The sequence below is a fragment of the Triticum urartu genome, chromosome 2A (assembly GCF_056163025.1).
Source record: "Triticum urartu cultivar PI428250 chromosome 2A, HENAU_Tu73, whole genome shotgun sequence".
In the NCBI taxonomy this organism is placed as follows: domain Eukaryota; kingdom Viridiplantae; phylum Streptophyta; class Magnoliopsida; order Poales; family Poaceae; genus Triticum; species Triticum urartu.
In genome coordinates, this window is record NC_141874.1 from 683,838,666 (window position 1) to 683,860,696 (window position 22,031).

Here is a 22,031-nt window from a genome sequence, read left to right on the forward strand (position 1 = left end):
TGATATTGATTCGGTGGCCCTCTTATGGAGCAAGACTCTTAAAGTAGCCTTTGTTGGGCACGTCGAGAACGGTCTCTATGTGATTAACTTTTCGGAGCGACCCGCTAAGACCGCGACATGCCTAATGGCTAAAGTTGACGTGGGATGGCTTTGGCATCGCCGTCTTGCCCACGTCAATATGATATCTTTGCAAAGTCTTCTCAAGGGGGACCATGTCCATGGACTAACAAATGTTAGTTTTGGAAAAGATCGTGCTTGCAGTGCTTGCATCGAAGGAAAGCTACATGAGAAGGCTCACCCTCCCATGACTATCATCTACTCGAAGAGGCCTTTGGAGCTACTTCATTTGGATCTTTTTGGACCTCCATCCTTTGATAGTCTTGGGGGTAGAAAGTATTGCTTGGTGATCGTAGATGACTATTCAAGATACACTTGGGTATATTTCTTCAAGAGGAAGAGCGAGACCCAACAAACCGTCATCGACTTTGCAAATCAAGCTCAACGACAACACAATGCAAAGATCTTGACAATAAGAAGTGACAACGGCTCCGCGTTCAAGAACTACACCTTGGACGAGTTTTTGAGTGATGAGGGAATCAAGCATCAATATTCCGCACCTTACACCCCTCAACAAAATGGTGTAGCGGAGAGGAAGAACCGGACGTTGATGGATGCGGCAAGGACCATGATGGCGGAGTTCAAGTCTCCCTACAACTTTTGGGCCGAAGCCATCAACACCGCGTGCCATGCATCTAATCGGCTCTACCTCCGCAAAGGCTTGAACAAGACTCCATATGAGATACTCACCGGTAACAAGCCCAACCTCAAGTACTTCCGGGTGTTCGGGTGTAAGTGTTTCATTCTCAAGAAAGGTGTCTGTTTGTCTAAATTTGAGGCTAGAGCTTATGAGGGCATATTTGTTGGTTAGTATCTCATGTGGAGTCTTGTTCAAGCCTTTGCGGAGGTAGAGCCGATTAGATGCATGGCACGCGGTGTTGATGGCTTCGGCCCAAAAGTTGTAGGGAGACTTGAACTACGCCACCATGGTCACCAATCTCCACACTTTGTTGCGCTCGAAGTTGTTGAGTTCTTCATGCATGGCATTGAGCCAATCCGGATCTTCGAGCGCCTCATAGACCTTTTGGGGTTCAACACAAGAGACAAACGCGTGATGTTCACAACAGTTTGCTAATTGTCTATGAGTGCTTACCCCCTTTCTTAAGCTTCCAAGCACATTTGTCATGAGATGATCCTTGGTGGAGAGCTTGGAAGCAACCTTGGCGGCACGACGCTCCAATTCCTCCTCGAGGGTGAGACGAGGAGTGGTCACTTGATCATCTTGAGCGTCATCTTGAGCTTGTTCTTGATCTCGTGGAAGCTCTTGATCTTGAAATTGCTCGGAGGAGGGAGCTTGACCTTGGGCATCACTTGATGTTACAACACCATCTTGAGATTGATCTTGCCCTTGATCTTGTTCTTGAGGTTGAGGTCCCTCACTTTGTTCTTCGGAAGCGTGTGGGTCTTGGGTTGGTGAAGGTTCCACTTCAGTAGAACATTGTCCTTCTCCTTCGGCCACAAGGGGTTCCTCAATGGGTAGGATAAGACCAACACCCATTCTTCTTATGGCTTGGGGAAGAATTTCATCACCTACATCACAAGTACCACTTTGCTCCACTTGGGAGCCGTTATTCTCATCAAACTCCACGTTACAACAAATGGATGTGAAGAGTGCTTTTCTTAATGGTCCTATTAATGAATTGGTTTATGTCAAGCAACCCCCCGGGTTCGAGGATCCCTACTTTCCAGATCACGTGTATCAACTCGATAAGGCACCCTATGGCCTTAAACAAGCCCCACGTGCGTGGTATGACCACCTTACCGAGTTGTTACAAGACCGTGGTTTTGAAGTTGGGCTAATCGACCCCACTCTTTTTACCAAGAAGGTCAAAGGGGAGTTGTTTGTGTGCCAATTATATGTTGATGATATTATCTTTGGTTCCCCTAACAAAGCTTTCAATGAGGAATTTGCTGCTCTCATGACCTCAAAGTTCAAGATGTCTTCCATGGGAGAGTTGAAGTTCTTTCTCGGGTTCGAAGTGAAGCAAAGGAGAGAAGGAACCTTCATAAACCAAGCCAAATACACTCAAGACATGCTCAAGAGATTCAAGCTAAGTGATGTCAAGCCGGCTTCCACTCCCATGCCCACCAAGTGCCAACTTGACATTGATCCCAATGGTAAAGCGGTGGATCAAAAGGTATATCGTTCCATGATTGGCTCCTTGCTTTATCTTTGTGCATCTAGACCAGATATCATGTTGAGTGTGGGAATTTGTGCACGGTTTCAAGCCGCACCTAAGGAAAGTCACTTTGTGGCGGTCAAGCGAATCTTTCGATATTTGGCTCATACCCCAAACTTTGGCCTTTGGTACCCAAGAGGAGCAAACTTTAAGCTTGTAGGTTATTCGGACTCGGATTGGGTGGGAGACAAAGTGGATAGGAAGTTCACTTCCGGAGGGTGCCAATTTCCTAGTTACTCTTTGGTGAGTTGGTCTTCCAAGAAGCAAAGTTGTGTGTCTCTCTCGTCCACGGAAGCGGAATATGTGGCTGCCGGTAGTTGTTGTGCACAACTTTTATGGATGAGGCAAACTTTAAAGGATTACGGTGTCACTTGTGACAAAGTGCCTCTTTGGTGTGACAATGAAAGTGCCATCAAGATTTCTCTCAAACCAGTGCAACACTTCAAGACAAAACATATTGAGATTAGGTATCACTTCATCCGGGATCACATTAGGCGAGGGGAGATCGAGCTTAACTATGTCAACACTCATGATAACCTTGCAGATATTTTCACGAAGCCTTTGGATGAAGCAAGATTTCACGAGTTAAGGCATGAGCTAAATATCATTGATTCGAGCAATGTGACTTGAACCCTTGCACACCCCACCTCACTCAACTTGTTGTCTAGTCTAGGTGTAGGCATGGACATAGGGGGAGTGTTGTTCTCTCAATGAACTTTCCCTCCCCCCATCATGCATAAACTAACCAAACTCTTTCACATTAGCCATTTTTTAATGGTACTTGTGCTTCAAAGATGAGTGTTGGTCATGGGCCCAAGGTTAAAATCTTCGTGGCGCCATACCTCTGAAATCAACCATAGGTGGCCTCGGCCACCGTCCTCTCTTGGAGAGGTGTGTGTCTTCTTTCTTTTTGTCAGTGTTGTGTGTGTGTGTTCTTGTTTTGTCTCGGTTTCTTCTCTTGTGTTCTACCTGGTTTGGTCGGCCCTTTTTGCGGCAGAGCGGTACTACTACTGCGTGAGCGGTACTACCGCTGACAAGCGTCAAGCAGTACTACCGCCCACCCCAGCAGTACTACCCCTGCGGGGCGGGCGACGGGGTGTTATGTTGGGGCAGGGGGAGTTGTTTCTCCCCATACCCATTTGCCCCCACTCGTCTTCCTCGTTGCTCCAGCAACCTCTCGCCGCAGGAGGGGCCCGGCCGGCCGCTGTTTTCGTGCCGTCCCTCTCCATTTCCTCCGGTGGAGTCGATCCCCACCACGTCCTCTATCCATGGATGCCGGTATTGCCCCCGTTCCCGTTCTCTCTTTGCCTAGATCTTGCATCTAGTTTTTAGGGGCAATAGGCATTGTTCTTCTCGTCTTTTGGCTAAGGCGGGGCTTGAGTAGGATGGAGATGGCCTCTAGGCCCTGTGGATTGTAGTTTGGTAGGTCTCTTTTTGAATTTAGCATCTCCGCTAGTGCCGGATCTGACCACGGTAGTAGGGAACCGCCGTTCCCCATTTGGCGCGGTACTACCGCTCTCCTCGAGCGGTACTACCGCTCAAGCAGTACTGCCGCTGTTTTGCCACGGTACTACCGCTCAAGCGGTACTACCGATGTTGGGTCGCAGTACTACCGCTGGATGCCCAGTTCCATGTTTTCCTACCAAGCTTTGATCCTTGTTGTTTTGTTTGCTGGCTTATGCTCTTTCTTTCGTGTGTTTCTTCCGGTCATGTGTTTGGTTCCAAGTGATGATCATCCTGAGCAGCAGGTCCGTCGTGTCAACCCCGGTCGTGCAACGTCAAAGCTCTACCACACTTCTGAGTCAGTAGGTGGTTCCTCTAGTGCTCAACCGCTGCCAGCAGGCGCAACCTCAAGTGCTCCACCGCCACCTCAGCACTCGAAGTGTAACACCCCGGATGTAACTTTCCCAATTTGTACTCCAACTCTTGTCGTTTCCGGCGTTAAGTTATATTTATTTCTCGGGTTCGGGTTTTGTCTCCGTGTGTTGTTTTCGTTTTCATGCATCTCATATCATGTCATCATGTGCATTGCATTCGCATACGTGTTCGTCTCATGCATTCGAGCATTTTCCCCGTTGTCCGTTTTGCATTCCGGCGCTTCGTTCTCCTCCGGTGGTCATTTCTAGCTTTCTTTCGTGTGTGGGGATTAAACATTTCCGGATTGGACCGAGACTTGTCATGCGGCCTTGGTTTACTACCGGTAGACCGCCTGTCAAGTTTCGTACCATTTGGACTTCGTTTGATACTCCAACGGTTAACCGAGGGACCGAAAAGGCCTCGTGTGTGTTGCAGCCCAACACCCCTCAAATTTGGCCCAAAACCCACCAAACTCTGCTCCATGTCCTAGAGCGTTCGATCACGATCGCGTGGCCGAAAACCGCACCTCATTTGGACTCTCCTAGCTCTACTTATGCCTATATATACCCCCTCCATTTTCGGATCTCGTCTTCCCCCTCAAAACCCTAGTTCTTAAAAAAAAGAGAACCTCCGCCGACGGACGTGTCCGCCCCGGCCGGACAACGTCCGCCGCGCACCTCGCCTATCGCCAGCCGCCACGTGGCGCCGCCGCTCTCCTCTCGCCGCCGGCCCGCAAGCCCACGCGAGGCCCTCCCCAGCCCGCGCCCCGCGCCTCCTCCCCGCCGCCCACGCGCCGCCCGGCTCGCCCGCGCCTGCCGCGCCGGCCGCCGCGTCCCTCGCCGGCGACGGCGACCGCCCGAGCCGCTCCGGCGGGCCGCCGCCGCCATCCGCCCCGCCGGCGCCGCCGCACCTCGCCGCGGCCACCCCACGGCGCCGCCCCGAGCTTCCCCACGTCCGGCCCCCTCCTCTCCAATCTCTGGCGAGCTTCAAGTCCGGCAGCTACAGTGTTCTCCGGCGTGCATCGGGAAGCATGCAGATCGGATCTCAGATCTGGGATATTTTGAACCTCGGTTGACTTCTCGTCCCTAACCCTAGTTTTTTATGTGATCTTTGACCGCCCGTAACTTTGCATCCGTAGCTCCGATTTGGGAATATAATATATCAAAATGTTCATATCGACGAGTACATCATTTAGTACCATTGCATCATTTTCTTTTGAGATCATCTTGATGCCCAAAATGCTGTTAGAAGGAGGCTTCGTGAGTTAATTGTCAGATCTGCTAGTTCATCTTAGACTTTTGTCATTTTTGCCATGATTATTGTGTGCATGCTATGCCTGTGAGTCCTTCATATGTTTTGTTAAGCATTTTGTCTTCTTTCCAGAGGTGCAACCCATGCATTTTTAGGATGTGTGTGGTGACTTGTGCAAGCTTGCAAAGTGAGGCACCCGGTAAATCTGTTTTCAGGGACTTAGTTGTTTTCACCAAGTCTGGGATATTTTAGTTCATGATGCCATATGTTCGGCTTGTTTCCTAGTGATCCGTGCCTCTTTTGAGGATGATCAGTAAAGGAGTTTTGTTAATCATGTTATGCTCTATCCATCCATGTCTTTTTTTGCAATTGTGGAGTAACCTAGCTTGAGTCAATCGAGCTCTACTTTTGCTTCATGGTGAATCTGGGCAGATCGTCAACTCGTTTGCGATTTTGCCGGCGTTGTTGTAGTTGATCCGTGCATGCTATGCCATTGTTCTTGCCATGTCTAGCTTGTATTTTGTGCCTTCTTAATATATGTATGCTTGCCTTGCTATGACTTGCACCATGGTGAGTGCATCGAGCTCGTTTACATGCCTTCGTGAGTTATATTTCAGCATGTCTCAGTTTTCACTAAGTCTGAAAACTGATTGTGTTTTAGCTATGTTCGTGTGCCCGTTAATATATTTTGTGAACCCTTTTGGCCCCAGGTCACTTTGGGTATTTTGTTAAGCTTGTTGAGTAGCTCCATGCCATGTTCTTACTTGTCATGTTCATGTCATGTATCATGTTGTTTTGCTGCTCCGAAGAGAGCATCGTGATCTGAAATTTCAGACTAGTGTTAATTTCACTAAGTCTGGAATCTGTTTTGCATTTGCGTTTTTGCCATGCTTGTTTGAACCTCTTAATGGATGAATTGGCCGTGGCTCAGTGCTAGGCTTTTGTTAAGAATCTTGTGTGCATCCCTGCCATGTTTTTTGTTGTCTTGTTTGGTGGCTGTAGCATGTTCATTTCATTGCATCTAGATGCCTGCTTGCTGTAAATCGCAGACCGGTGTCATATCTTAAAACGCTTGCCATTTCCAAACCGTAGCTCCGATTCCGATGATCTTTATATCGTTTTCAAGCGATTTCATCCCCTCTATCCAGTGGAACCCTTGGAATTCCAAGTTGAGGCCAGGTTCATGCATTTCCTGTCATATCTTGCATTTTGCATCCCGCATCGCATCCCGCATAGCATATCATCTTTTCATCTTATTGCTTGGTCTTGCACGTGGTTGATTGTATCCTTGTTGTTTGTTTGTCTTGTTGGGTAGAGCCGGGAGACGAGTTCGCTACCGAGGAGCCCGTTGAGTTTGCTTGTGAGGATCCAGTCAACTCTGACAACTGTGCAGGCAAGATGATCATACCCTCGAAATCACTACTATCTTTGCTATGCTAGTTTGCTCGCTCTTGCTATGCCAATGCTACGATGCCTACCATTTGCTTGTCAGCCTCCCAATTGCCATGTCAACCTCTAACCCACCTTGTCCTAGCAAACCGTTGATTGGCTATGTTACCGCTTTGCTCAGCCCCTCTTATAGCGTTGCTAGTTGCAGGTGAAGATTGGAGTCGTTCCTTGTTGGAACATTTATTTACTTGTTGGGATATAATTATATTGCTATGTTATCTTAATGCATCTATATACTTGGTAAAGGGTGGAAGGCTCGGCCTCTCGCCTAGTGTTTTGTTCCACTCTTGCCGCCCTAGTTTCCGTCATATCGGTGTTATGTTCCCGGATTTTGCGTTCCTTACGCGGTTGGGTTATAATGGGAACCCCTTGATAGTTCACCTTAACTAAAGCTTTTCCAGCAATGCCCAACATTGGTCTTACCATTTTCCACCTAGCCTTTTCTTCCCCTTGGGTTCTGCAGACTCAAGGGTCATCTTATTTTAACCCCCCCCCCCCCGAGCCAGTGCTCCTCCGAGTGTTGGTCCAAACTAGAGTCCTGTGCAGCGCCCCCTCGGGGAAACTCGGGGTTTGGTTTTAGTTGTATGGAGCACTCATCTGAGTGTGCCCTGAGAAAGAGATATGTGCAGCTCCTATCGGGATTTGTCGGCACATTCGGGCGGTGTTGCTGGTCTTGTTTTAACCTGTCGAATTGTCTTGTTGTACCGGGTTGCCGAGTCTGATCGGTGTGTCTCGGGTGGAGGTCTATTCCTTCGTTGACCGTGAGAGCTTGTCATGGGCTAAGTTGGGACTCCCCTGCAGGGATTGAACTTTCGAAAGCCGTGCCCGCGGTTATGGGCAGATGGGAATTTGTTAATGTCCGGTTGTAGATAACTTAAACCTTAATTAATTAAAATGAAACAACTGAGTGTGTTGCCGTGATGGCCTCTTCTCGGCGGAGTCTGGGAAGTGGACACGGTGTTGGAGTTATGTTTGCGCAGGTTGTTCCTTCTAGCTTCTCGCTCGCGCTTTGCCTCCTCTTCTCGCTCTCCTTTGCGAATAAGTTAGCCACCATATATGCTAGTCGCTTGCTGCAGCTCCACATATTTTTGCCTCATCCATTCCTAAAAGCTTAAATAGTCTTGATCGCGAGCGTGCGAGATTGCTGAGTCCCTGTGGCTCACAGATACTATAACTCCAGATGCAGGTCCAGGTGATTCCGCTCTAGGTGACGAGTACGAGCTCAAGTGGGAGTTCGACGAGGACTCTCAGCGTTATTATGTTTCCTTTCCCGATGATCAGTAGTGGTGCCTAGTTGGGGTTCGATTCAGGGCCTTGTCGCATGTTGGGTTCTTTTCTATTTTGGCGCCGTAGTCGGGCCATGAGTGTTTGAATGATGGATGTTATTTATGTACTCTGATGTGATGTGGCGAGTGTAAGCCAACTATGTTATCTCCCCCTTTTTTATTACATATTACATGGGATGTTGTAATGATTGCCTGACTTGCGACATTGCTTTCAATGCGGTTATGTCTCTAAGTCGTGCCTCGACACGTGGGAGCTATAGCCGCATCGAGGGCGTTACAAGTTGGTAATCAGAGCCTTCCCCGACCTTAGGAGCCCCATTGCTTGATCGTTTTTAGCAGCCGAGTTGTGTCTAGAAAAATGTTTTGAGTCTTTAGGAATTATATATCGGAGAGCTTAGGAATTCTTTTTACTTCCCAATCTCCTCATCGCTCTGGTAAGGCATCCTGACGTAGAGTTTTGACTCTTCTCTTCTCAAATTTCACTAAAAAAAAATTTAGGATCACGCGAGTATCTTGGATTTGTTCCGATGGCTTATGATGAGAATACTGTCTTGGTGCCTCCTGTCAGGGGTTTAGTGGAAGTGTCCCGGGGAGTTGAGCTCTGAGGTGTTGTCATCATAATTTTATCGTTGCAATTCTGGAATACTTGAGATATGTTCGCCGACATCGAAAATCTCATGCAGTTTGTTGGTGAGATAACCTCGACGCCACCCAGTACTGGGGCGGGAGTTCGGGAGTATCGCCATAACTTGTATAACGGATGCTTTTCGAAAGTTGAGGTAGATGGTTTCCGAAGTTTTTCTTGGTTATGTGTTGAAGGATGGATACAGCTGGATGTAGGATTTGCTAGTTTGGGTGAGATATTTTGCTTCCCCTATATCCCCAACACCTAATTGCATAACCGGAAAGGTTCGGAAGTTTCATAGGTGGGAATTCTAGTAGCTCTAGTTCTTCTTCCACGGATATTGGTTTGAGATTGGGATTTCTTACCGATTTTTCGTTCTTGATCTGTACCTTGTTGATTTATTTCTCTACCTTAATTCTACGTGGCTTCTCAATTTATGGATATGTGACCATTTGAAGAGGAATGCATTCGTTCATTTTGTTCGGATGTGAAGACTTTATGTTGCAATTTTCATTCCGTTGGATCCAGCTTCAATATTTATCTGTCTATGTGCTAACGGTGGTCAACCTCTTCAGGATGGCTCCCGCTAAGAGCACCAGTCAGAACCAGAATCAATATCCGCCACCGCCTCCACCTCCTCCAGAGGCATGGCAAGCTGTGATGGCCGCAACCAATGCAAACACTCAGCTGATCATGCAAATTCTCCAAGAGCGCAATCAAGGTAGTCAACGGAATCAAGGCAGCAATCAGAGTCACTTTGCTACACTCAACCAATTCCTTGCTAACGGGCCAAAGACTTTCAGCAATTGTGTTGAGGCAACCGATGCTGACGATTGGCTTGTGGATCTGTGTAAGCATTTCGAGTGCAGCAACGTCAGGCCTGAGGACTTTGTGAAGTTCGCTTCCTTCCAACTCAAAGATCAAGCTGCAGAATGGTTCCAGCAGTACAAGGATTCCAGAGGTGGACGTGTTATCACTTGGGATGATTTCCGTCGAGATTTTCGAGCTCATCACATTCCGCAGAGCGTGGTTGAAAGCAAGCGTGAGGAATTCCGCAATCTGAAGCAAGGCTCTTTGTCTGTCTATGACTACAACAAATTGTTCCAGAAGCTTGCCCGCTTTGCCAAGCAGGACGTGCCTGATGAGAAGAGCATGATATATCAGTTCAGGGGTGGTCTCAGAGAAGATATTCAGCTCGCTCTTGTTCTCTTTGAGCCCTTGAGATACGATGAGTTCTACAACATGGCACTGAAGCAAGAGGCTGCTCAGTTGAGGTGTGATGCTTCCAGGAAGCGAGTCAGAGATGTTACTCCTTCTTCCTCTACTCAAGTGGCCAAGCAGCAGAAGTTTTGGCTTCCTCCTCCTCCGTTCCGTCAGCCATACCAGCAGAAGAGCAAAGGTGACAGTGGTTCTTCCCACCCACCCAACCCAGGCTTTCAGAACAAGGCTTCATCTCAAGCTCCAAGATCGAGTGCTCTGTATCACCGTCCGCTTTCAGAGGTCACGTGCAACAAGTGTCAACAGAAGGGTCACTATGCCAACAAGTGTTTCAACCAGAGGCGTCTTCCTCCTCCTCCTTCTGTCAGATCGGCAAGTACAGCTGTGGTCAAGCATAACCCCAAGTTCGCCAAGGTCAATATGGTGAATGCAGCTCAGGCAGAGGACTCGTCAGATGTGATCATGGGTAACCTTCCTGTTAATGATATTCCTGCAAAAGTTCTTTTTGACACGGGTGCATCGCATTGCTTCATTTCCAAACCTTTTGCATCAAAGTATGAGTGTGATTATCAGTATCTGCAAAGTTCCTTGCAAATTATGTCACCGGGCAAGCAGATGACAGCTAACACCTGCGTCCCTGAGGTTACTATCACATTGGGTGACTACAAGTTCCTTTCTTCCCCAATTGTTCTTGGTAACTCGGATATTGATCTTATTCTCGGGATGGATTGGCTTTCTAAGCACAAGGCTCAGCTTGATTGTGCTGCCAGGCAGATTCAATTGACTCATTCGTCTGAGGATGTAATTGTCTTTGCCGCTCGGGATAATACCATTCGTCTGTTTTCTCTCAATGAGAAGGGTGAATTGGATGTCATCTCTCAAATTCCAGTCGTTTGCGAATATCAAGACGTCTTTCCAGAAGAGCTCCCAGGAATGCCTCCGCACCGGCCAGTTGAATTCGTTATTGAGCTTGAGCCTGGCACGGAACCTGTGTGCAAACGTCCTTACAAGCTCGGACCTGAAGAATTGAAGGAGCTGAAGAAGCAACTCGATGAGCAAGAAAGAATGGGTCTCATCCGGCCTAGTACTTCTCCGTGGGGTTGTGGTGTTCTTTTTGTGAAGAAGAAGGATGGAACGGAGCGACTTTGCGTTGATTACCGTCCGGTGAACAAGAAAGACCATCAAGAACAAATACCCACTTCCCAACATCAATGAGCTGTTCGAACAACTCAAAGGTGCCCAAGTATTCTCCAAGCTTGATCTCCGTATGGGTTATCACCAGATTCGCATTCGTGAAGAAGATATTCCCAAGACAGCATTCAGAACAAGCTTTGGTTCATATGAATACACTGTCATGTCTTTTGGCCTCGCCAACGCTCCTCCGACGTTCTCTCGCATGATGAATTTCATCTTCAACGCCTACACCAATGACTTTGTTTTGGTCTATCTCGATGACATTCTGGTTTTCTCGAAGAATAAGAAAGATCATGCCAAGCACTTGCGTTTGGTTCTCGATAAGCTCAGGGAACATCAGTTCTACGCCAAGTTCTCCAAGTGTGAATTTTGGCTCGATGAGGTTCTTTATCTTGGTCATATCATCTCTGCCAAGGGCATTTCCGTGAATCCCGAGAAGGTATCCACAATTGTGAATTGGGAACCTCCTCAGAACGTGAAGCAACTCCGCAGTTTTCTCGGTCTCGCAAGCTATAGCCGAAGATTCGTTGAAAACTTTTCCAAGATCGCGAAGCCTCTCTCAAATCTTCTTCAGAAGCATGTCAAGTATGTTTGGTCTCCAGCGTATGATATTGCTTTCAACACTTTGAAAGAGAAGTTGATCACTGCTCCAGTTCTGACTCCGCCTGATGAATCCAAGCCGTACGAGGTCTTTTGTGATGCCTCTCTCCAAGGTCTTGGCGCAGTATTGATGCAAGAGAAGAAAGTTGTTGCTTATACATCTCGCCAGTTGAAGCCTAATGAGAAGAACTACCCCACTCATGATCTCGAGTTGGCGGCAGTTGTGCATGCTCTTTTGACTTGGAGACATCTTCTATTGGGAAGAAAAGTGGACATTTTCACTGATCACAAGAGTCTCAAGTACATCTTCACTCAGCCTAATCTCAACCTAAGGCAAACTCGATGGGTCGAAATGATTCAAGAGTATAATCCGGGTATTGAGTATACTCCAGGCAAGGCCAATGTAATTGCTGACGCTTTGAGCAGAAAGGCCTATTGCAACAGTCTGATTCTCAAGCCTTATCAACCCGAGCTTTGTGAAGCTTTCCGCAAGCTTAATCTGCAAGTTGTTCCTCAAGGTTTCCTCGCCAACCTTCAAGTCTCTCCTACCTTAGAAGACCAGATTCGCCAAGCCCAGCTTCTTGATGCTATGGTGAAAAAGGTGAAGATTGGAATTGCCAAGAGTCAGTCCAAGTACAAGTGCTACCGCCTTGATGACAAGGACACTCTCTTCTTCGAGGATCGTATTGTTGTGCCCAAAGGTGACCTCCGTAAAGTGATCATGAACGAGGCTCACAATTCTCTCCTCTCCATCCACCCTGGTAGTACGAAGATGTATCAGGACCTCAAGCAAGCTTATTGGTGGACTCGAATGAAGCGCGAGATCGCTCAATTCGTGAATGAATGTGATGTCTGCAGAAGAGTGAAAGCAGAACACCAAAGGCCAGCTGGTCTCCTCCAACCTCTTGCCATTCCAGAATGGAAGTTTGACCACATTGAAATGGACTTCGTGACTGGGTTTCCAAAGTCCAAGCGTGGCAATGATGCTATATTTGTTGTCATCGACAAACTCACCAAAGTGGCTCACTTTCTGCCTATCAAAGAGTCGATCACTGCAGCTCAATTGGCGGAACTCTATACCTCTCGAATTGTGTCTCTGCACGGTATTCCTCAAGTGATATCTTCAGACCGTGGCAGCATCTTTACCTCGAAGTTTTGGGATCCTTTTCAGAAGGCCATGGGCACTAACATCCGCTTCAGCACTGCTTTCCATCCTCAAACAAGCGGTCAAGTCGAGCGTGTCAACCAGATTCTTGAAGATATGCTCAGGGCTTGTGTGATCTCCTTCGGCATGAAGTGGGAGGATTGTCTTCCTTATGCTGAATTCTCCTATAACAACAGTTTTCAAGCAAGTTCGGGCAAGGCCCCTTTTGAAATTCTGTATGGCAGGAAGTGCCGTACCCCTCTCAACTGGTCTGAAACCGGTGAACGTCAGCTGCTGGGTAATGACTTAATCACTGAAGCAGAAGAAATGTGCAAAGTCATTCGCGATAACCTCAAAGCAGCCCAATCCCGCCAGAAGAGCTACTATGATAGTAAGCACCGTGATTTGGCTTTCGAGATCGGAGATCATGTTTACCTCCGTGTCTCTCCTATGAAAGGTACTCGTCGCTTCGGTATCAAAGGGAAGCTTGCCCCTAGATACGTGGGACCTTTCAAGATTGTCAGCAAGAGAGGCGACCTCGCCTATCAACTTGAGCTTCCTTCAAACTTTGCAAATGTTCATTATGTGTTCCATGTCTCTCAGCTTCGAAAGTGCTTCAAGACGCCTGACCGCACCGTCAACTTCAAGGACATTGAGCTCCAAGAAGATCTCTCCTATCGTGAGCACCCAGTTGCTATTCTTGAAGAGACTGAACGCAAGACTCGCAACAAGTCAATCAAATTTCTCAAAGTCAAGTGGTCACACCATTCCGACCGTGAAGCTACCTGGGAACACGAGGATCACCTCCGTTCTGAGTACCCGGAGTTCTTTCAGTCCTAGATCTCGGGACGAGATCTTTTCGTAGTGGTGGAGTGTTGTAACACCCCGGATGTAGCTTTCCCAATTTGTACTCCAACTCTTGCCGTTTCCGGCGTTAAGTTATATTTATTTCTCGGGTTCGTGTTTTGTCTCCGTGTGTTGTTTTCGTTTTCATGCATCTCATATCATGTCATCATGTGCATTGCATTCGCATACGTGTTCGTCTCATGCATTCGAGCATTTTCCCCGTTGTCCGTTTTGCATTCCGGCGCTTCGTTCTCCTCCGGTGGTCATTTCTAGCTTTCTTTCGTGTGTGGGGATTAAACATTTCCAGATTGGACCGAGACTTGTCATGCGGCCTTGGTTTACTACCGGTAGACCGCATGTCAAGTTTCGTACCATTTGGACTTCGTTTGATACTCCAACGGTTAACCGAGGGACCGAAAAGGCCTCGTGTGTGTTGCAGCCCAACACCCCTCAAATTTGGCCCAAAACCCACCAAACTCTGCTCCATGTCCTAGAGCGTTCGATCACAATCGCGTGGCCGAAAACCGCACCTTATTTGGACTCTCCTAGCTCTACTTATGCCTATATATACCCCCTCCATTTTCGGATCTCGTCTTCCCCCTCGAAACCCTAGTTCTTAAAAAAAGAGAACCTCCGCCGACGGACCTGTCCGCCCCGGCCGGACAATGTCCGCCGCGCCCCTCGCCTATCGCCAGCCGCCACGTGGCGCCGCCGCTCTCCTCTCGCCGCCGGCCCGCAAGCCCACGCGAGGCCCTCCCCAGCCCGCGCCCCGCGCCTCCTCCCCGCCGCCCGCGCGCCGCCCGGCTCGCCCGCGCCTGCCGCGCCGGCCGCCGCGTCCCTCGCCGGCGACGGCGACCGCCCGAGCCGCTCCGGTGGGCCACCGCCGCCATCCGCCCCGCCGGCGCCGCCGCACCTCGCCGCGGCCACCCCACGGCGCCGCCCCGAGCTTCCCCACGTCCGGCCCCCTCCTCTCCAATCTCTGGCGAGCTCCAAGTCCGGCAGCTACAGTGTTCTCCGGCGTGCATCGGGAAGCGTGCAGATCGGATCTCAGATCTGGGATATTTTGAACCTCGGTTGACTTCTCGTCCCTAACCCTAGTTTTTTATGTGATCTTTGACCGCCCGTAACTTTGCATCCGTAGCTCCGATTTGGGAATATAATATATAAAAATGTTCGTATCGACGAGTACATCATTTAGTTCCATTGCATCATTTTATTTTGAGATCATCTTGATGCCCAAAATGCTGTTAGAAGGAGGCTTCGTGAGTTAATTGTCAGATCTACTAGTTCATCTTAGACTTTTGTCATTTTTGCCATGATTATTGTGTGCATGCTATGCCTGTGAGTCCTTCATATGTTTTGTTAAGCATTTTGTCTTCTTTCCAGAGGTGCAACCCATGCATTTTTAGGATGTGTGTGGTGACTTGTGCAAGCTTGCAAAGTGAGGCACCCGGTAAATCTGTTTTCAGGGACTTAGTTGTTTTCACTAAGTCTGGGATATTTTAGTTCATGATGCCATATGTTCGGCTTGTTTCCTAGTGATCCGTGCCTCTTTTGAGGATGATCAGTAAAGGAGTTTTGTTAATCATGTTATGCTCTATCCATCCATGTCTTTTTTTGCAATTGTGGAGTAACCTAGCTTGAGTCAATCGAGCTCTACTTTTGCTTCATGGTGAATCTGGGCAGATCGTCAACTCGTTTGCGATTTTGCCGGCGTTGTTGTAGTTGATCCGTGCATGCTATGCCATTGTTCTTGCCATGTCTAGCTTGTATTTTGTGCCTTCTTAATATATGTATGCTTGCCTTGCTATGACTTGCACCATGGTGAGTGCATCGAGCTCGTTTACATGCCTTCGTGAGTTATATTTCAGCATGTCTCAGTTTTCACTAAGTCTGAAAACTGATTGTGTTTTAGCTATGTTCGTGTGCCCGTTAATATATTTTGTGAACCCTTTTGGCCCCAGGTCACTTTGGGTATTTTGTTAAGCTTGTTGAGTAGCTCCATGCCATGTTCTTACTTGTCATGTTCATGTCATGTATCATGTTGTTTTGCTGCTCCGAAGAGAGCATCGTGATCTGAAATTTCAGACTAGTGTTAATTTCACTAAGTCTGGAATCTGTTTTGCATTTGCGTTTTTGCCATGCTTGTTTGAACCTCTTAATGGATGAATTGGCCGTGGCTCAGTGCTAGGCTTTTGTTAAGAATCTTGTGTGCATCCCTGCCATGTTTTTTGTTGTCTTGTTTGGTGGCTGTAGCATGTTCATTTCATTGCATCTAGATGCCTGCTTGCTGTAAATCGCAGACCGGTGTCATATCTTAAAACGCTTGCCATTTCCAAACCGTAGCTCCGATTCCGATGATCTTTATATCGTTTTCAAGCGATTTCATCCCCTCTATCCAGTGGAACCCTTGGAATTCCAAGTTGAGGCCAGGTTCATGCATTTCCTGTCATATCTTGCATTTTGCATCCCGCATCGCATCCCGCATAGCATATCATCTTTTCATCTTATTGCTTGGTCTTGCACGTGGTTGATTGTATCCTTGTTGTTTGTTTGTCTTGTTGGGTAGAGCCGGGAGACGAGTTCGCTACCGAGGAGCCCGTTGAGTTTGCTTGTGAGGATCCAGTCAACTCTGACAACTGTGCAGGCAAGATGATCATACCCTCGAAATCACTACTATCTTTGCTATGCTAGTTTGCTCGCTCTTGCTATGCCAATGCTACGATGCCTACCATTTGCTTGTCAGCCTCCCAATTGCCATGTCAACCTCTAACCCACCTTGTCCTAGCAAACCGTTGATTGGCTATGTTACCGCTTTGCTCAGCCCCTCTTATAGCGTTGCTAGTTGCAGGTGAAGATTGGAGTCGTTCCTTGTTGGAACATTTATTTACTTGTTGGGATATAATTATATTGCTATGTTATCTTAATGCATCTATATACTTGGTAAAGGGTGGAAGTCTCGGCCTCTCGCCTAGTGTTTTGTTCCACTCTTGCCGCCCTAGTTTCCGTCATATCGGTGTTATGTTCCCGGATTTTGCGTTCCTTACGCGGTTGGGTTATAATGGGAACCCCTTGATAGTTCACCTTAACTAAAGCTTTTCCAGCAATGCCCAACATTGGTCTTACCATTTGCCACCTAGCCTTTTCTTCCCCTTGGGTTCTGCAGACTCAAGGGTCATCTTATTTTAACCCCCCCCCCCCGAGCCAGTGCTCCTCCGAGTGTTGGTCCAAACTAGAGTCCTGTGCAGCGCCCCCTCGGGGAAACTCGGGGTTTGGTTTTAGTTGTATGGAGCACTCATCTGAGTGTGCCCTGAGAAAGAGATATGTGCAGCTCCTATCGGGATTTGTCGGCACATTCGGGCGGTGTTGCTGGTCTTGTTTTAACCTGTCGAATTGTCTTGTTGTACCGGGTTGCCGAGTCTGATCGGTGTGTCTCGGGTGGAGGTCTATTCCTTCGTTGACCGTGAGAGCTTGTCATGGGCTAAGTTGGGACTCCCCTGCAGGGATTGAACTTTCGAAAGCCGTGCCCGCGGTTATGGGCAGATGGGAATTTGTTAATGTCCGGTTGTAGATAACTTAAACCTTAATTAATTAAAATGAAACAACTGAGTGTGTTGCCGTGATGGCCTCTTCTCGGCGGAGTCTGGGAAGTGGACACGGTGTTGGAGTTATGTTTGCGCAGGTTGTTCCTTCTAGCTTCTCGCTCGCGCTTTGCCTCCTCTTCTCGCTCTCCTTTGCGAATAAGTTAGCCACCATATATGCTAGTCGCTTGCTGCAGCTCCACATATTTTTGCCTCATCCATTCCTAAAAGCTTAAATAGTCTTGATCGCGAGCGTGCGAGATTGCTGAGTCCCTGTGGCTCACAGATACTATAACTCCAGATGCAGGTCCAGGTGATTCCGCTCTAGGTGACGAGTACGAGCTCAAGTGGGAGTTCGACGAGGACTCTCAGCGTTATTATGTTTCCTTTCCCGATGATCAGTAGTGGTGCCTAGTTGGGGTTCGATTCAGGGCCTTGTCGCATGTTGGGTTCTTTTCTATTTTGGCGCCGTAGTCGGGCCATGAGTGTTTGAATGATGGATGTTATTTATGTACTCTGATGTGATGTGGCGAGTGTAAGCCAACTATGTTATCTCCCCCTTTTTTATTACATATTACATGGGATGTTGTAATGATTGCCTGACTTGCGACATTGCTTTCAATGCGGTTATGTCTCTAAGTCGTGCCTCGACACGTGGGAGCTATAGCCGCATCGAGGGCGTTACACGAAGAGATCTGCAAACAAGCCAAAGGGAAAGACTGTGACTGAGATGACTGCCGAGGAATTTTGGGCAAAGCGTCGCCGCAACCCCTATGAGGAAATCCAAGATCCCACTTTGGTTAAATGTCCGTTCTGGAACCGCTTTCAATTCTCCATCTTCTTTGATGTGATCAAGGCTAAGAAGAATCACTTTGTTGATGTCCGTTCCATCGACACCGATCCAATGGAAAAGGACCCTGAGTACTTTGGCGAAGCCCTTCAAATGTGCACTCAGTTGAACATTCTCAGAATCATGCAGTTCAACAAGGACTTTGATGCCGACATCATATGCCAATTCTATGCCACTGTCCATCTTGGAACTGATGCAGAAAGGACCTTGACTTGGATGACGAATGGCAAGTTGCTCACTGTCACGTGGAAGGCCTTTATGGAGTTACTTGGGGTGGAAGATCACGGGCTTGAGCATCCAATCGGCTTCCGTCCTCACCGCAATGTCACCTCCACCCGCAAGCAAGCTCTCTGGCCCTACTGCTCTCAGAAGGTTAACCCCAAGACAAAGAAGGTAACCTATGAGCTGTCTACCTATCTGGACATCCTTCACCATGTCTTCCGTGAGACTCTTTTCCCGCGCATTGGGAATCTGGATATGGTCCACTCCTATCTTGTGGACATGTTTCTCTTCTGCCAGCATGAGAAGGAAGAAACCACTAGAGAGACCCTGGACATTTCTCATGTTATGTGGTCTGAGCTTCTGTCTGCCATTTCTAAGCGCAAGTGTCCGATCTATGGTCCTTTCATCATGCTACTCATTGAGAAGTCCTGGGCACATCACTATCATAGGGCTGTGCTGGAAACTGGAGAGTTGATTTCTCATGATATCAAACGTCTGCGGAAGAAGGACAACTGGGGCACCCAGGCCCCTCGTTCTGATGCTCCACCTTCTGAGGCTGACATGGAGTCCAAGGACGATGCTGAGGCTGACAAGGATGAGGACTATGAGCCCTCCGGTGTGGAGCCCTCATGGGCTAAGAGGATCAAGCGCAAGATGAAGAAACTTTTCTGCATGGAGTCTCATGGCCAGTACATGTCTCATGTCTCTGAGAAGAAGGCCCACAGACGTCACAAGGAGCTCATGCGCCAGTTGGGTGTCACTGTTAACAATGGATCTGAGGAGAGGATCACTGATGAGGAGGAGTGGATTCAGCAGCATTGCCCATGGACTGATTCAGACGCCGAGCAGTTTCCGACCGACGACGGAGGTGCAGACGATCACGCTGAGACATGATGTTCGAGATCCTCAGCTTGCGATCACCTGGAGCCGTAGCAGCGCGCTTTTCCCTTTTGGTGTCTCGCTGCCAAAGGGGGAGAGAGTTTTAGGGATTTGTGTTGTTGCCGTGTTGCGAGTGTGTCTTTGTGGTGTGTGTGGTGTCTTGTGTTTTCTCATCGTTTTGCTTGGTTTGGTTTGGTGCCATGAGACCTAAGTTCTAGACATATGGTGTGAGACATATGCTACCTTATCTTTACCTTTATTATCTATGTCTATTCAGTACTGAAGTATCTTATGAGATGCATGCTTATCCTGTTCTATACCATGCGATCATGTATCCTGTGCTTAGAATTTTTGGACTATAAAATATAGGGGGAGTGTTGATCCTAATGTGTGTGTCTTGCATTCCAAAGGCACTACTAACTAGGTGCACACATTCAGGGGGAGCCCGTCTATATTTTTGTTGGGGAACTTAGTAATTTCAAATTTTCCTACGCACACGCAAGATCATGGTGATGCATAGCAACGAGAGGGGAGAGTGTTGTCTACGTACCCTCGTAGACCGAAAGCGGAAGCGTTAGCACAATGTGGTTGATGTAGTCGTACGTCTTCACGATCCGACCGATCAAGTACCGAACGCACGGCACCTCCGAGTTCTGCACACGTTCAACTCGATGATGTCCCTCGAACTCCGATCCAGTCGAGTGTTGAGGGAGAGTTTCGTCAGCACGACGGCGTGGTGACGATGATGATGTTCTACCGACGCAGGGCTTCGCCTAAGCACCACTACGATATGATCGAGGTGGATTATGGTGGAGGGGGGCACCGCACATGGCTAAGAGATTAAGAGATCAATTGTTGTGTCTCTGGGGTGCCCCCTGCCCTCGTATATAAAGGAGTGGAGGAGGAGGCCGTCCAAGGAGGGTGGCGCGCCCAAGGGGGGGAGTCCAACTCCTACTGGGAGTAGGACTCCCCTTTTCCTATTAGGAGTAGGAGAGGGAAGGAAGAGGAAGGAGGGAGGAAGGAAAGGGGGGCCGGCCCCCTTCCCAATTCGGATTGGGCTTGGGGGGGGCTCCCTTGCTCCTTTCCCCTCCTTTCCACTAAGGCCCAATAAGGCCCATATACCTCCCGGGGGTTTCCGATAACCTCCCGGTGATCCCGTATTGTCCCAATCTTACCCGGAACCTTTCCGGTGTCCAAATATAGTCGTCCAATATATCGATCTTTATGTCTCAACCATTTCGAGACTCCTCGTCAAGTCTGTGATCACATCCGGGACTCCGAACAACCTTCGGTACATCAAAATATATAAACTCATAATGAAACTGTCATCGTAACGTTAAGCGTGCGGACCCTACGGGTTCGAGAACAATGTAGACATGACCGAGACACATCTCCGGTCAATAACCAATAGCGGAACCTGGATGCTCATATTGGCTCCTACATATTCTACGAAGATCTTTATCGGTCAGACCGCATAACAACATACGTTGTTCCCTTTGTCATCGGTCTGTTACTTGCCCGAGATTCGATCGTCGGTATCTCAATACCTAGTTCAATCTCGTTACCGGCAAGTCTCTTTACTCATTCCGTAATACATCATCTTGCAACTAACTTATCAGTTGCATTGCTTGCAAGGCTTAAGTGATGTGTATTACCGAGAGGGCCCAGAGATACCTCTCCGACAATCAGAGCGAAAAATCCTAATCTTGAAATACGCCAACCCAACATGTACCTTTGGAGACACCTGTAGAGCACCGTTATAATCACCCACTTATGTTGTGACGTTTGGTAGCACACAAAGTGTTCCTCCGGTAAACGGGAGTTGCATAATCTCATAGTCATAGGAACACGTATAAGTCATGAAGAAAGCAATAGCAACATACTAAACGATCGGGTGCTAAGCTAATGGAATGGGTCATGTCAATCACATCATTCTCCTAATGATGTGATCCCGTTAATCAAATCACAACTCATGTCTATGGTTAGGAAACATAACCATCTTTGATCAACGAGCTAGTCAAGTAGAGGCATACTAGTGACACTCTGTTTGTCTATGTATTCACACATGTATTATGTTTCCGGTTAATACAATTCTAGCATGAATAATAAACATTTATCATGATATAAGGAAATAAATAATAACTTTATTATTGCCTCTAGGGCATATTTCCTTCAATTTTGTAGTTCTAAGTATCCTTACTTTTATGTCTTTTCCCTATGCAAATCCCTGGTTGTCATCAATCCACCAAAAAGGGGGAGATTGTTAAGGCATATCTCTCTCGATGTAGTTTTGGTTATTGATGACAACATATTTGCGGACTAACCATGTGCTTTGAGCATTTCAGATATTCATCCTTTGGCTCGAGACGATCTCTTTTCCCCTCGGAGTGTGTTTCAAGACGGTGTAGCTCTTTCGTTTCTTGTTGGTGGACTAGTTTCGTAGGAGTCACCGTACTATCAAGAGGGGGTCTGCTTTGGTAAGGGTAGGGTGGAATCATCACATATACTTTCGTTTCACACCCTCTGGGCCTTTCCGCGTCGTTGGAGGTTTGATTCCCTGCTGATTTGGGCAGTCTTTGGCCCCAGCGGTAGTACCGCGGTGTCCAGCGGTAGTATCGCTTGAGGGTCCTCAGCGGCAGTGCCGCTGTGGTACCGGGCCACTACCGCCTCGACTCGAGGGGGGCACTTCTCGTGTCGGGTTGAGCGGCACTTGCAGCGGTAGTAGGTGCGGT

At 48.0% G+C, this 22,031-nt stretch overlaps 1 protein-coding gene across 1 annotated transcript in view; it reads right to left on the reverse strand.

The window, feature by feature from the left end:
- LOC147986709 (BTB/POZ and MATH domain-containing protein 1-like) overlaps window positions 1-22,031 on the reverse strand; it is a 196,380-nt gene that overhangs the window by 171,811 nt on the left and 2,538 nt on the right. The window lies entirely within an intron of this gene.